The sequence below is a fragment of the Tauraco erythrolophus genome, chromosome 4 (genome assembly GCF_009769465.1).
Source record: "Tauraco erythrolophus isolate bTauEry1 chromosome 4, bTauEry1.pri, whole genome shotgun sequence".
Lineage (NCBI taxonomy): Eukaryota > Metazoa > Chordata > Aves > Musophagiformes > Musophagidae > Tauraco > Tauraco erythrolophus.
In genome coordinates, this window is record NC_141468.1 from 60,569,666 (window position 1) to 60,584,778 (window position 15,113).

Genomic DNA, 15,113 nt, shown 5'->3' on the forward strand with positions numbered 1-15,113 from the left:
TTCCCCACAGTCAAAGCATCGTTTTGCCTTGAGTCCAGAGGTATTCATGGGACTGACTCCACACTATGAGAGCCAGTCCAACCCAGAGGAAGGCACGTGTGCACACGTGTGTGTGTGTGTGCGCATGTGTATGTGCAAGAGGATGAAGGGAAGTCACATCATTGCTGCCAGGCATCCCTCCATGTTGGGACAATGCAGCAAATCAAGATAGGCAAATGCTGTGTGAGGTGCTTAGGCACAGCAGAGACCTCTCCAGCTACCACATAGAGCAGGCCCGGCGGTCTTCCAGCACGGCAACCATCCAAGCAGGAAAGACTAATGGCTGGGGCGCAGAACTGGACAGGAAAAGGAGGATGACAGGCACTGGGAGATGGAGTCCTCTTCCTCTCCCCACCTCTTCCCTCCCTGTGCTTCTCTGCTGTATGGTCTTGTAATCAGTTCTGCTCAGTCTATACTTTTGAGGGGACCATTAACCTGTAGTGGTTTCTGCTTCCTCCTCCCATCACCCCAATGAGGCAGAAAAGAAAGGTCAGGGATACAGCTATCATCAAGCCCTTCTTTCTCCTGTGGTGGGGGTAAGGCTGGGTATGAGGGACAAGCCATTTCTCTCCCAACTGTAGCCCCCCACTCCAAACCAGTGGGTGAAGTTTGCACAAGATGGACTGTTCTGTGGGAGGAGGAGGGCAAGGAAGGGGAACAAAGTGTCCCACCTTCCTTCCTCCTCCCTTCTTCCTTGTCCTGCTCCCTCCCCAGGGATGAGGGCTCGCAAAATGATGCCAGCCCTGTCGGAGGAAAGCAGATTTAACGTTCTATTTGCATGATGATTTTACTGTATCTTTCTGAGCAAACACCTGTTGTGTATGTGCCAGTTTGTTGGAATTTAACCTCCTCCCCCAAAGTCTCTCCTGTCCTCGTCCCTGTTTTTCCTGCTCCTTTCATTCATCCCCAATGTGATTTTATGAGAGACTCCTACCAGTTTGGGAGGGAGCATACCCCAAAGAGAACCCAACCCAATCAGCTCCATAAAAAACATTCCTTCTTTCCAGTGTCCCCCCCTCCCCTTGCCCCAAATGTGGTCTCTCAGCTGCTTTTCAGGATTGTGTGCGTGAAGGGGAATGTGTTACGTACCAAAGGCCTGGTCTTTCTAGTGGTCATCATTTCTCCTACTCATTTAAAAACAGGAGGCCCATCAAGATAGATCTCATAAGAGAAACCATGCCAATGCCCTGATTGTTCTTTTCCCAAATCTACAAGCAAGGCTATTCCTAGGGGAACAAGGAGTGCTTCAGCTGCGAGGAAACCTCTGATACAGTGAAAGCTTGATGTGAAGCTGGTTGCAATCACTAGAAGATCTCCCCTCACCTTCCTCTCATTGCCTGCAGGGAGCTCTGGATTAGGTCGGTCCTACCTCTCCTCTCCTGTGGGTGGCCTTGGCAGAGGGCAGAGCATGATGAAACCTTTAAGACCTCTGTGGCAGTACAAGGCGTGGAGAGACTGCCTGAAGTTTCTAAGCCCTCTATGGCTTGGCTTCGGCAGGGCTCACCCCTGCCTTCTCACAGGGCAAAGTGGATCCATGGGGCAGAACCAGGACCAGCCCTTCCACACTTTATTTCTGGGTTGGTGACTCTTGGCAGGGAAAACAGGGGTTTAGTTCACCTCACTGGAAAACGTGGAGGGTGAGGAATGAGGTTGGGTGCTGACCTGCCCTCTTTCCCCAGGAACAGGCTCACGGGGAGCCTGGGCTGGGTTCCTGCACCCAGAAGAGTGACTATGAGACTCTAGGCATGCTGTTCCTGCGGGGCAGAGCTCTTCCCCATCCCTCCTGATGCTGCCCCAGCTTACCCTGCGGTGCCATTCCGCTCTTCCCCCTCCCCACTCTTCCATGCTGAATAAATCCCTCCCGAGGCAGGTGTGAAATATTCATGGCTGACAAATGAAGATTTATGTCGGGCTGAGGAGGCCTCTGTGTGTTTGCAATGCTAATCAACCTGCCTTCTTGGAGGAGGATCTGCCAGGCAGGCTTAGGGGAAGGAGGGGGAGATATGCAGGAGGGAAGGGGGAAAAGGAGCTGAGGAAGGGAGAGGAGAAGCAAACACAGCAGGAGCGAGGAGGGTATGGTAGGAACAAGGGAAGGGAGAAACAAGGAGGAGACAGGTAGAGAGAGGTGGAGAGGGTGGAGAAGAGGGATGGGTTGGAAGGACCAGGAAAAGAGATGGCTGCAATGGAAAAAATGCCATGGTAAAAGGAGAAAGGGACCAGTGAGAGAAAGGGCTGAGTGCAGGGGTGAGAGGAGGTGGGCAGTAAGTCAGCAGTGCCTGAAGAAAAAGCTGGGCAGACTCATGATGAGCTGTGGCCCCTCTCTGTAGGGCAGAGCTCGGCGCTACAGGGCGGGCAGCTGCCACATGGGCAGGAGCTGGACCCAGGGCCCCGACAGCACATTTGCCATGCTTGTTGCTGACCGGAAAGCTCAGCTGCATCTGGAAAGACACACGGCCTCTGGGAGCCTGGAGAACAGCCCTTCCACCGCCACCACCTTCTTCAGCACAAGCCGCATGCAAGAAGAGCCTCGTGGAGCCGCGTCCTCTTGCTGGAGCCAGCCTGCTGCTGTCCCACCGTCTGCGCAGGAGGGAGCATCCTCAGGGTGGCTCGGTGTGCGACAGACACCGAGTGCCACCTCCACGGGGCTGCGAGGGTCTCTTGTAGGGCTGGCGGAACCTGCCCCACCTCAGCTGCGCCCCGTCCGCCCTGGCTGAGGCAGCAGATCTTTTTGGGTCTTCCCCCGCAGAAGGGGCAGAGGGGAGCGCCTGTTGCCTCCCCCCTACACACGCACGCACTCCCGCACTCCGTCCCTCCAGCCGCTTTGGCCTTGTACCGTGAGGGGCGTCCGGGTCTGCCTCCCCTCGGCTTCCCCCGCCGCGCCGCGGGGACCCGTCTCCGTACCTCTGCGCGCAGCCCCACCGCGGCGGCTCTCCGCAGGGCAGGGCCGCCCCGACGCGCCCCGTGTCCCCGGGTGGCGAGAGGGCGATCTCTGCCCGGCTTCTCCTTCCCCCGCTGGGTGGGCCACCCCCTTTCCTCCTTGCCCCGCCGGGAGGCAAATCCCACTTCTCCCCCTGACAGCCCCCCTCCGTCTGCCCCTCCCCCCCCCCGCGCGTTCGGGTCCCCCATCACCACCACCGCCACTGTGAGGCCTTGCTCTGGGGTGGCCGGCTCCCGCCGCCTGCGCTCCGCCTTCCCGAGGGGAAGAGGAGGCGGGCGGCACGGCTGGTCCACCCGCAAGCACAGCACCTGGGGCGAGGGGCCGGGAAGGGGCGGGCAGCTGCCGGGCGCAGAGCGGGGGTACCAGCCCTTGGATTTAAGGAAGGGCCTCTTGGTGTTCCTCCTTCCGTAACAACCCTGTGACCCCCCGGTTGTGTATGGACAAATATGAGTTGGAGTTACGGTCTTTTATTTCCTTTTTTTTTTCTTTCTTTTTCCTTAGATTTTTCTTTCTTTCTCTATTTTTTTTTCTTTCTTTCTATTTTCTTTCTTTTCTTTTCCTGTTTTAAAACTGAATGGCACGAAATCGTTTTTCCTCAACTTGGAGATTCCTGTATGGAGAAAATCAATTTCTATATTTGCAATAAATTTCTTATTTAAAAAACAAAACGAAACAAAACAACAAAAAAAATAACAAAAAAACACAACAAAAATATGAAAAGCTGCTTCTGACTTCATTTGTCTCAGCTTTGTCTTGTAGAGGAGATGGGATGGGATGGGAGGGAATGGGGAAAGGGAGAAACTAAGAAGCTGGTTAAGGGTGTGGGAGAAGATTGTGGATTCTCCCAGGCACCCGGTGGTCATCTGCTCCCCCTAAACACACTGTTTCTCTGCCTTTGGATATGCCTTGTTTGGATGCATCCTCATTTTTACTGAGTCCTCAATTCTGCCACACCACCGGTCCCTTCCTGCTCCAATCAGCACCCGGTCCATGCCCCGTCACGGCGTGCATAGAGCACTGCCTGGATGCAGGGCAGTGCTTCCTCATCCATCATCTACACAACAGATCCTCAGCTGGCATGAAAGGCGTCCTCTGCCCAAGCTCCAGAGTTGTCTGGAGGAAGGCAGTCCAAGCCAGGTGATTTGGCCATGGATAATGACTGAGCAATATGTAGCCTAATCCACCAGCAGATACCCTGATCTCAGCTCTTTCTAAGCATCAATATTTAAAGTCAAGAATACAGCCAGCAAATCCGTGGTTATTGGTGCATTTATACATATAATTAGGCCAATTTGTGCATGGTGACATAGCAGCCATTCCCTTGCATGTCTTGTCTCTTCTCCACCTCCTGTTTCATCTCATTTCTAGTTTCTCCATGAGTGGCACGGCTGCTTGGCTCAGAGAGTTTCTTCTTTTGCCCTTGCACATCCAGCTTTATCAGACAGGTCTAACTGCGACTTTTGAGCTTCCTTCTTAGATGTGCTGAGCTCACAGACTCTGCTCCTACTGCAGGGAGGGGCAGGAATAAATGGTCTTGGGGGGGGGGTTTGAATGTGGACACAACAGTGACTTTCAGCTCCTGGATATAAATGCTGCAGTAGCTGACGACTCTTATTAATGCTTGAATTGATTTTAGAACAGCCTTGGGGGCAGATGCTACTACAGGCAGATGCTTCACAGTCTGACACATTCTTCCTTGGACTTGGGAAGAATGACTGAGTGTGGGAAGGAATGGTGCTGGGCTGTGCATCTCTGGGGGATGGACAATGGGGCATAACACAGGGGAGCTCTGCTGGGATTAATCAGAGCTTCATGTTCTTGGTGGAAAGCTGGATCTTTGGGTCAAGGTGGTGTTCCTGGCATCTGCATCTCTGCAGTGCAGGGATATGGGCTTTCTGAGACAGGGAATCTCAAACCTTGGGAGGAATTAATGCGTAAATTATAAAGAGGCATAATCTAATCAGTAGAGTGCCCCCATGCTGTTTATTTGGTTGCTAAATTCGATTTTTTCTCCACAGTCCCTGCATTTCATCTGGTTGCTCTGCCACAGGGATGAGAAAGGACAAGATGTATTTGCAAAGTCTGTTGAGGGAGAGCAGGAATCTTTGGAAAGGAAAGGCTATCAGGGCTGAAGCCATCGCCAACATCCTGAGGGCTGGAAGGACATGGAGGCACTGTAGTCAGCCCTCTGGGCCAAAATGGTCTGCGATGAAAGAGTTATGCAGTGCTTGTATTTAAGCAGCCTTTGGCTGATACCAGTCATAGACCTTGATAGTTCTCTGCTCTGCACAGGGTTGTGTGAGCCAGTGTGTGTCTGGGGAAGAGATGGGGTGTGAGATGCATCTGGGAGTCTGCGTTGTTCTCTCAAGTGCCTCTGAATATGACTGTGTCCAACTGACGCAGTCCCTGTGGCAAACCACACTGACCTCTGCCTCCAGAACCTGCTTGGTGGACCGTGACAACTGTGCCATGGAGTGGGAGAAAGGCCCAGCGCTGTGTTGTGAACAGTGAAGTGGCTGCAGTGGACAACAAGAGAGAGGGAGTCACCTTGGTGGCTGACATGAGCTGGCCTGCTAAGCCGACCCATACTGAGAAGAACAGCACAGCTTTGCATAGCCTTATGTCGTAGGCTGGCTGCAGACTGAGGAAGACCATTTTGTGTTATCTTGTGGTTGGTTTATGCTGCCGTGGTTCATTTTCAGCTCCATGATGTTCCAACTTACCCAAGCCATCGTTTGCTGTGTCACGAGAAGAACTGACTTAGCCACAGAACCATTTGCTAGAAATCATACAGAACGGTTGAGATCTCTTTGCATAGGTGTGTGCATGCATGTGCGTATGCGTTGTGAAATGGACAGGCAAGTGGGCAACATTGCCCTCTTCTGGACTGACTGCCAGGCCTGAAGAGCATCTCTGGTGGAACTGCAGCCTGGCAGATGAATCCTGTTTCCACTGCAAAGGTAACAACAAAGCCTTGATTTCCTGTCCAAATCCTGGAGGCTTTTACGATAGCCAGATCAGATTAGGAGATATCACTGCTCTCTGGAGCTCCAGTGGCCAGGGACACTGAGCTCCTCAGGGTCAGGACCAGCCTAAGAGAGCAGAGTGAGGAATCTCTCCTCTCCAGATAAAGTTGGCTCCAACGGAAACAGTAACCAACAGCTCTGAAGGGCAGTGAGCAAATGGATGAAGGTGCGAAGGTCACACTGCTGACATTTGTCCCAGAGGCTGTCCCTCAGGGAGAGGAGAGCAGTGCAGGCTCGGGAATGGTCAGGCCAGCATCTTCCCCAGGTCTTGGATGCACTCTCAGGAGAAACACAAAGGTATGTGTCATGCAGAGCTGGAGGACAAGCTGAGATCTATGCAGAATCCAGGCAGATTTGGGAGAGTAAGTGCACAGGCTGTGCCCATCCTTGGCAGGGGAGCAGACGATGCCACTGAACGGCCTTCTCCCTTCTCATCCTGGGAGGAAACACAAAGAGAGAGAAAGCAAATCCAAGCAGCCTGATGGCGAAAGGTTTAGGAGTGAAAGGATAAGGGAGATGGAAGGAGGACTCGTACATACAAGGAACAGGTTCATATGTAGTTAAGATGATGGATGGACTAGTATCTCTGGTGCTGCACTGGATAGCCAAATTCAAGGTTCTACCACAGGCCTAGTGGGACTATGGCAGGGTGCAAAATTGCTCCATTCCTTGCCTTCTCAAGTATCCAACCAAGGTCTATGTCTTCCCTTCCCTCCTCAGGCTCCCTGGGACAGGGTCTGTCACAACACGGTTATGTGATACCACTTCCAGTGGGATTGCCAGACTACTCGGGGACTGACAGTTAACACACATCCTTGAAGGAGGATGGAATGGCACCGTAAGTGAGTCTGAGGAGCTGTATTGGTGGCTCCTGCTAAGCAAGGCAGAAGTAAGGAGGGGCCCAGCCAACGCTATTGTGGAAAATGGATCAAAAGCCTCATCACTTTTTAAATAAGAAACACTTTAAAAGAGAAAAGCGTTCAGCTCCATCTCTCTGTATATGTTGCCAGAAAGGGCATCATTAAGAATTCATTGCAACTTCTGCACCCAATTTTCCAGCCCAGTGCCTTGTCCCGCTTGTTTTGCTCCAGCTCTAAAGACAGTGGAGACTGCCACGATCATGGAGGGACAAACGGGACCTGAATAACAAGGTGGAGCTTGAAGAAAGGGCTGGGGGGAGCTGAGGACCTCTGGTGTGAACTGGCTGAAGGAGGGAGAAGCACAGGCAGGCAGGGAGCATGAGGAAAAGCCAGGCTTGCCCGCAGACTTGTGAGAAAATAGGCACAAGCTTACCCCAGCTGCCTGCTCTTACCTGCTCACACAGGCCTGGGGATTTCTTTCTGCTCTGTTCTTTCCCTAGTTGAACATCTGGAGTTTATCCAGGGATGAGTTTAAGGGTGGGGACTACTGGGGATTCATAATGGTCGAAAATGACCCGTGCACTGTTGGACTAAGGTCCTGAGCTGCAGGGCAGTGATGCAGCTGACAAAAATGGCCAAGCCAAGGAAAACTATGTCATAGAGTGGATTCAGCAGGGCAAGGAGGTGCTAGGTCTAGCAGGTTAAAGCTGTAAAGGCTGAAGTGGCTGTACCTGCTGTGTATGACTGCCTTCAGTCAAAGCAAAGCGGATGCTTAGTGTCGTGGTATCTGCTTGCCTGGAGGAAAATGGGTTTCAGTCTGGCTTTTGCTCAGACTGGGCATTGGACCAGAAGACACAGAGGATCCCAGTTGCTCATCCTCTCCTGGTAAGGTGGGGAGAGAGCTGTTGCCTCTGTTTCACTGCAGTATAATTTCTGTCTCTGTCTTCTGTCACCATCATTCACCAGGGCTTCCTGCCTGTGACACCCGTTTCTCTCTGCTTCTCAAGTGGTAGCCAGAGAGATAATTGGTATTTTTGACACTGTCTGTTAAGCACTTTGTGACAGGAGCTGCCAGGATGAAGCTATGAATTAGATAACTAGGGTTAATTAGAAGCTTTCCAGGGCTGTGTAACCATACTTCATGAGGACTGTGCCTTCCTTTCAGGCCCTTGTAAGGAACAGTGCCTTTGGGGCAGAAGGGAGGAGTAAGGAGGTGTAAGAGGCATTGAGAGTGGTGGCCAGGACAAGGGTGTTCCAGCTCCTTAGTGGCATTGGAGGTGCTGGGGTGGAGTGAACAGGTCAGAAGAGTGAGAAGCAAGGCTGGACACAGAGTAGAGTGGGGCAGCGGGGGTACATGATGGTGGAGAAAACACAACTGAAGGTAGAGAGCCAGTTCTCAGCACCAGCTGATAGGAGTTTGGCTTTTACTGCGGCAAAAGCAGTGGATCTCTGAAACCCAGCAGGTAAAAAGAGGCCCTGAGGAAGCAGATCACCCTGAGCTGGTCTTAAGGTTTAATGACTGGTGTGGTGGAGGTGGAGGGGTTTTAAAATCTTATGGACTTGTGGTCTCGTCTTGGAAGGGGAGCTGGACAGTAGATTGCTCATTGGTTCTTGTTCCTCCCTCCACTTCTGAAAGGAGCTGAGCTGGAAGGTAGAACTCGTTAGGGTGACATCCATAGGAACTGAGGCTTGAGTGACCTCTGCAAGGCTCTGAAAGGCACTCAACCACCCACAACTCCAGGTGACAACTCTGCTCTGGCATGGACAGTCTTCTTCTATAAGAAGGCATCATGAGCCCTTCCTCCTTCTCTGAGAAGGTCAGGCTGCCTGTGACTGAACGTGTAGTGGAGGAGGGCACCAGTCCAGTGATGGAGTGTGAGAGGGAGAGAGCTGATTCTCTAGATTTTGCCATCCCCATCATCCCAGATCTGCTCTATCTGCACCTGTCTCCACTTTGCCAGTGCTGGGCTCTTAGGCTCTGGGGATGATGATGAGGAGGACTGCTCCCTTACCTGCACTCAGACCCTTAACAGAGAAGAGGGCACTAATTTCTCCAGCTCATGTGTGCAGCCAGCGTGCCGTCAGGTGAAACTGCCTGCGGCAGGTTAGCCAGCCTGTGAAGGAGGTTTAGATGACTACTCTCCTTCCTACTTGCAATTGTTTCTGTGTAGAGATGCTCTGAAGAGGTCACCTTTGCCAGGACAGCCTCTCTACACCTCTGTACCCTCTCAGAGGAATAAGAAACTTGTCTTGTTGCTAGAAAGCCTTGGAGTGATCACTCCAGCATATTTTGGGGCCTTTCCACAGAAAAATACAAACTTCAAAGTTACTACATCTGTGAATTTACATTGTTATAGACCTCTTGGGTTTGAAGAAACTGAGGAACTCTCTTCTGGCTCTGGAGGAGGGCTAGGATTTTCTGGGTCTCTTGGAAAATCACATCCCTTATCCCCCAGATAGACTTCATTAAGTGTCTTTGGGAAATGGGAGAGATTTGTCTCCTTCACTTTCTCTCCACATCACAAAGTCTAATTGGTGTGGCAGATGGAGGGAGGTAACGTGATGGCAACCAGATCTCTGGACCTCTTCTGCCCGGTCGCTTACCTGTGAGAAGCAACCAGTCATCCGAAGCACTGTCAGAACAGGACACAAGCTCTCCTCTCACTTCTCCTTTATCTTGTAGGCCATCATCTCTCTCCTCCTTTCCTGCATTTTGTGTTTTCCTCACAATTCACACCCACCGCTCCCTTCACACTTCCCTTTTTTCCTGATCTCATTTTCTCTGTTCTCTGCCCTCCTTCACCATCCCTCACCTTTCTGTTCCTTAGGGAATCATGATTTCCTCCATCTCTTTGCTCCTTCGCTTTCTTGGTGCTTTCACTCACCACCTTCTATCTGTTGTCCTTTTTCCCTTCCTCCAGTTCTTTCCCTCCATTCAACCCCTTCTGTCTCCTCCTGTGTCCATGTATTTTCCTCTCTCATATAATATCTAATATAATTCCACACATCTTGAGTCATCCAAACCTGCAAGGAAGTGGTTTCCTATAGTGAAACAGAATGTGAAAAATATCTTTGTTCACCAAAAATTAAATATTGACCATGTGGGGTGGAAAAAACCCAAGAAACCAAGCAAAAAAAAAAGCCAGCTCATTGCTCGGAAAGGGATGAAGAAAGGTCAAACTTGTCTGAGCAAGTATTCACCACTGGGTTTTGGGTGTTTCTGCATCAGTGTGTCACCAAAAGTCCTGCTAAGATTCTCAGCCAGCCATGCACTGCACTGAGGCCAACCTAGACTGCACTGGGGTTGACAGAAGGTAGAATATGGGATGTAGCTGAGATAAAGTCAGTGTGTGAAACAAACTTAGGGTGTCTCTTTCACACACATACCCCCTCCTCTTCCCCAGTCCTACAGCTTTGTCCTTCCAGGCTGAGTAAGGACATCAATTTTAGGCAAAAAATATGGAGCCTAGTGGACACTGAATCTTGCTCTTATATTAAGCAGAGTCTGGAATAAAGTGAAGGTACAGTACTTCAAAACAAGAAAAGGAAAAGGGAAATGCAGCCCACCAAGCAGTTGGATATTCTCTGCTTCAGTCGCTTCTGAAGTGATGCCTCTGCCCAAATTACCCTAGTTGTGGCTCCTCCAGAAATGGCCTTGATTGTGGGGTAGGGAGGGCAGGTGTAGGCCAATGCTGTTCTGTTGCCACACCATCAGAATTAGGAACCTGGTGAACTCTCAAAGCATCCCTGGAAAGTACTTCCATGAAGGACCAGGCACTTTCCCCTGCAAACTATCCTACCAGGACCCCAAGTATCTCCTGGTGCCGTATTGAATCTTCTAACTGTAACTAACTTCTCCCACATGTTGATCCCAGATATGACCTACTGCAGTGTTTGGGCATCACCCACAGGCTGGAATTCCTTAACAAAGACCACAGTACAAAGGAAGTCCAATAGATCTGGGCAGAGGCATCACCTCAGAAATGACTGAAGCAGAGGAAGTAACATGTTGTTCTTACAAGCAGGGGACTGACCCAGCATCACTATAGGTTCTAAGCAGGCCAAAGAAGAATTTGACTGAACACATAATAACTCAGTCAGAGAGTAGCTTTGGTGGGCAGAGAAACAAAATCTCAATGAATCCCTCAGACCTTTTTGTTGCAGTGATCTGTTAAACAAACCATATGCCTATGTGCAACAAGCACAGACTTAATCCCTTGTGATTCTGGTATTTTTAGCAGCTCGTTCATGGGTAGGGTAACTGGGACTTTTTCTTGCTTTGCTTATAAGAACCCTGAAGCCAGATTCCAAAGATTCCTGGTAAATAGGAAGATCTCAGGTGAAAATGAAGGTCTCTGAGCACAGCAGTGAGAGACACAAGATATCTGATTAAAAGAAAAATGTCTTGGGATCTGGCTGAACCAGCTGTTCAACAGCTGGGTCTTCAGCTAATTCACTGTGTGCCTCTGTTGGGATCCATCAAGCTGAACAGAGAGTGGAGAGGCAGGATTCCACTTTGCCAGTGCTTGACACAGCACTTCATGTGATGGAGATGGGGCAATGTTGGGCCTTGGAGCAGAGCAAGGCTGCATGCAGACAGGAGACTGAGGAAGGGGCGATAGCAGAGTGGGGGCAACAGAGTGTGCCTTCTAGCAGAGACCTTATGAGTGTGTGGTCTTGCTCTGCAGGACACCAGATCTCTCTCCTTTTCCAGGATATCGCAACCCAAGATGAGTGGTACAGTCTGGGACATAGAGTCTCCAAGCAATGTAGAGGCTGTGGCTGTGCTGCCAACTTGTGATGTTCTCGAGTCAGATCCTACCATGATCAGGCTCTGTAGCTGCAGCTGCCAGGGTTCCTCTGGTGTGTGATGGGGAGCATATGCTTCTCACATGCCGTTATAAATGAAGGGAGTTGGGGAGTGGGAAAGGATTCCCCTTATGGGTCAGCGCCTTCTCTCAGCCTCTGCTGACACCACCTGGAACGATCTGGACAGAAGAGATTCCTTGGATCTGCACCAAAGTTCCTTGGACAGTGCACATCCAGGAGGTTCTTGCCAGAAACGTTCTCTGCAGAAAGCCATGATGTCAAGGTTTCTTATCCTGCAGATGAGGCAGCCCTCGTAGCTACTCTTCCATTGCTAGAATCTCAGGCAAGAAAAAGGCCCAGTGGAAGAAGGCACGTGTGGTTTTTTTTGTCTCTGTGATCATCACCAGGTGACCACCAGGCAGATGGTGCAAATTTATCTGCTCAGGGAACATGACCTTTCTTCCAAAATTAAGGAAATATTTTGCAGAACAGCAGCAGAAAAATTGCCATATCAGCATGAATCAAAGCTGTCTGGATCTTCTCCTCCACTGAGAAACCTAAAATCACAAACGATCTGAAGAAGACAAGAAGGGCAAAAATATTGACTATTCCTCGCAATGTGGGAACATCGAGTATCCTTGAAAAGATCAGACAGCAGATTTAAGAGCAAATCCAAGGAAACATTGTATCATAGTACGGAAATAACTTGTGAAACTCCCTGCTGAAGTGTTGTAACCAAATCTCTGAAAGTCTTTAAACTGCTGATGGCCAATATCAGGGGAAAGAAAACAGGGAAGGCTCATGCCCTGTTCTTGTCCAGCCAGCGCTGGACATTGTCTGAGACACTGAGACATATGGACCTTCATGCTGATTCACTACATCCATTCTTCTGCATTTTTTCAAATCTTATTCAACCTCTGTCAGCCTTGCACCAAGGTCTACCCAGCAAGACTGCTGCAGTGGTTTCAAATGCCAGATAGCTCTTAGCCTGATGCTAAGATCATCTGACGCACCTGACGGGAAAACAGCTGCACCTGAAGCTTCCCAGCATTGCAGCAGTGAGACTTACGGTTTCAGAACGGAGTTTCTGCAGCTGCTGTTGATGATTCTCACAGCACACAGCAAACACTTGCATGAAATTCAGTCGTTGTAACTATTTGGCATGGACTGAAAGGGCAAGTGGGATGCTAGGATAGAAAAAAGCTTAAGTGTACACAGCAGCAATCAAATGAATGAACAGGAGAAAGAACTACATTTAGCTTGGGCTTCTCATCAAACAAAACAAGGTAAGTCAGGACAGCCCTGGACACGTGCTTGCCTTGGGCACCAGAGTCTTCATGATTACCCTGGTCAGCACCTTGGCAGATGTTGTGGCCAAGGCCAGGCACATCAGATGACATGAGAGAGGGAGAACCATGGTACCAGGGCAGTGGAATCCTCCTAGCAGCAAAGTTTGCCTCATAATGAGAATGCTGATGTCAGCAATTTCTGACACAGGAGTGTGTGTGGGGAGTGGTAGGATAGAAGAAATCACAATTTTATTGGTGAAAATAGACAAGGAAGAAGCTGAAACATATGGCTTCATGACCTAAAGCCACTTCTGAACTAAGATAGGTCTCGAGATAGGAAAGTCCCTGTGGGATTGATCCTGGGAGATGTAGATCTATGCTAGGTGTGCTAATGACCTTGCTTGCAGTCAGCTTCACGTCCTGTCTTGAGCAGATGGTAGACATGCTCTGCACTACTTGTGCCTGTGGGACATAGTGCTGAATGTCTCTGAATAAGTCTCCTGGTGAGCTCCCCATGACTGTCCAGAACCTCAAAACTGACAAAAATACAGAAGCATGTAAGTAGAAAAAGGAAGACTTGGGAAAATGTGGTCTTGCTGCTAAATGGGGCAGGTGCCCTGGTGAGACAGAACATGGGAAAGACTGAGGTTTTGAATGCCTTCTTCAGCTTGGGTTTTACTAGCAAGACTGGCCTTCAGAAATGCCAGGCCTCAGAGACCAGGGGAAAATATGGAGTAACTTAACCTTAATGGAAGAGGATCAGAGAATACTTAAGCAAACTGGACACATGTAAGTCCATGGGCCCTGATGGGATGCACCCAGAAGTGCTAAGGAAGCTCGTTGATGTCATTTCAAGGTCAATCTAAATAATCTTTGAACACTCATGGTGACTGGGAGTAGTGCTTGAGGACTGGAGGATCGTAAATGTCACTATGGAAAGCCTAAGACTGTATGAAGTCATGGGAAGGTTCATGACAACCAGGGAGGATGGAACTGAAGTTCCTCTGTCTTCTTAGAGACATGCGCATCTAAGAGAGGTGATGCTGCTGTGAGGAATCCATGCATTTCTGTTTCCTGCCAAGTTGGAACAATGTTGGTGAGGAGGCAAGATTTATAGAGGGAGATAAATGTCTTTTTTTGGACAAGCCAAATTAAAATGGACAAATTCTTCTTCAGGCCTGCTGCATTTATCTCCTCCAGACCTGCTTGTGAGCCTGACACCCTGTCCATTTTTTTCTACTTGTATCATAGCTGATGATTATCTACAAACCTTGACACTCTTACAGTTTTTAGACATCACTCTTCGAACAGTACTGCTGTTAAAATATGAATTCTTATTTTCACAAAGACCCAGCTGTAAGAACAAGGTACCCTACACTGATTGGTGAGCTGGGAAGAAAAGGAAATAGAAGATTAAGGAATTGTTTAATGATCCATTTGCATATGGGTACCCACTGTGATAATCTACACTTGGAATAAGGAGGAGGAGGATCAGTTGCTCTTCCACATACTTGAACTGCAGGTCAACCGTTAGTCTTTCAGAGCTGATCCTTACTACTGTGCAGCTTGTTTTCATATTAAGCTCACCTGGTGTTCAGGTTGACTCATGTGGACCTGCCATATGCTGGAAGCATCCCTTTCTGACAGGTAATACAGCCAAACAGAGCAGGGTCTAGAGCAAAACCCTCTTGCACCTGCAAATGAAGGCACGGCTGGTGAATCCTAGGAACTGGGACATATTTTTTGCTAAGCCATAAGGGTTCGAGCTGCTCCTTGAGGAGAGGGAACTGAGCGTTGAGCAAAGAAAATAGTAGTAGTATAGCAAAACGAACAGTATGGACTAGCAGGGAACGAGATACTGCTAACAGAGTGAATAAGACAGAGCCTCGTTGCCTGAAACTCCCACCAGTGCCGGAAACAGAAAAGAGGCAGAAGAGAAAGAGGTGTGTGCAAGCATGAGTGTGAGGGAGAGAGACAGTGTGTGAGGGAGAGGGATCCTATACAATGCCTGAGAGACATGTGTCCTATAGCCTTTGTGTTTGCGTTAGAGCTTGTGTGTGAGCGAGACAGACTGCGCGAGAGAGCCCCAGACAGCTACAGCATGGCACGCGAGCCAGAGCGTGAGAGGCAGGCAGAAGGAGAGGGATGAGCT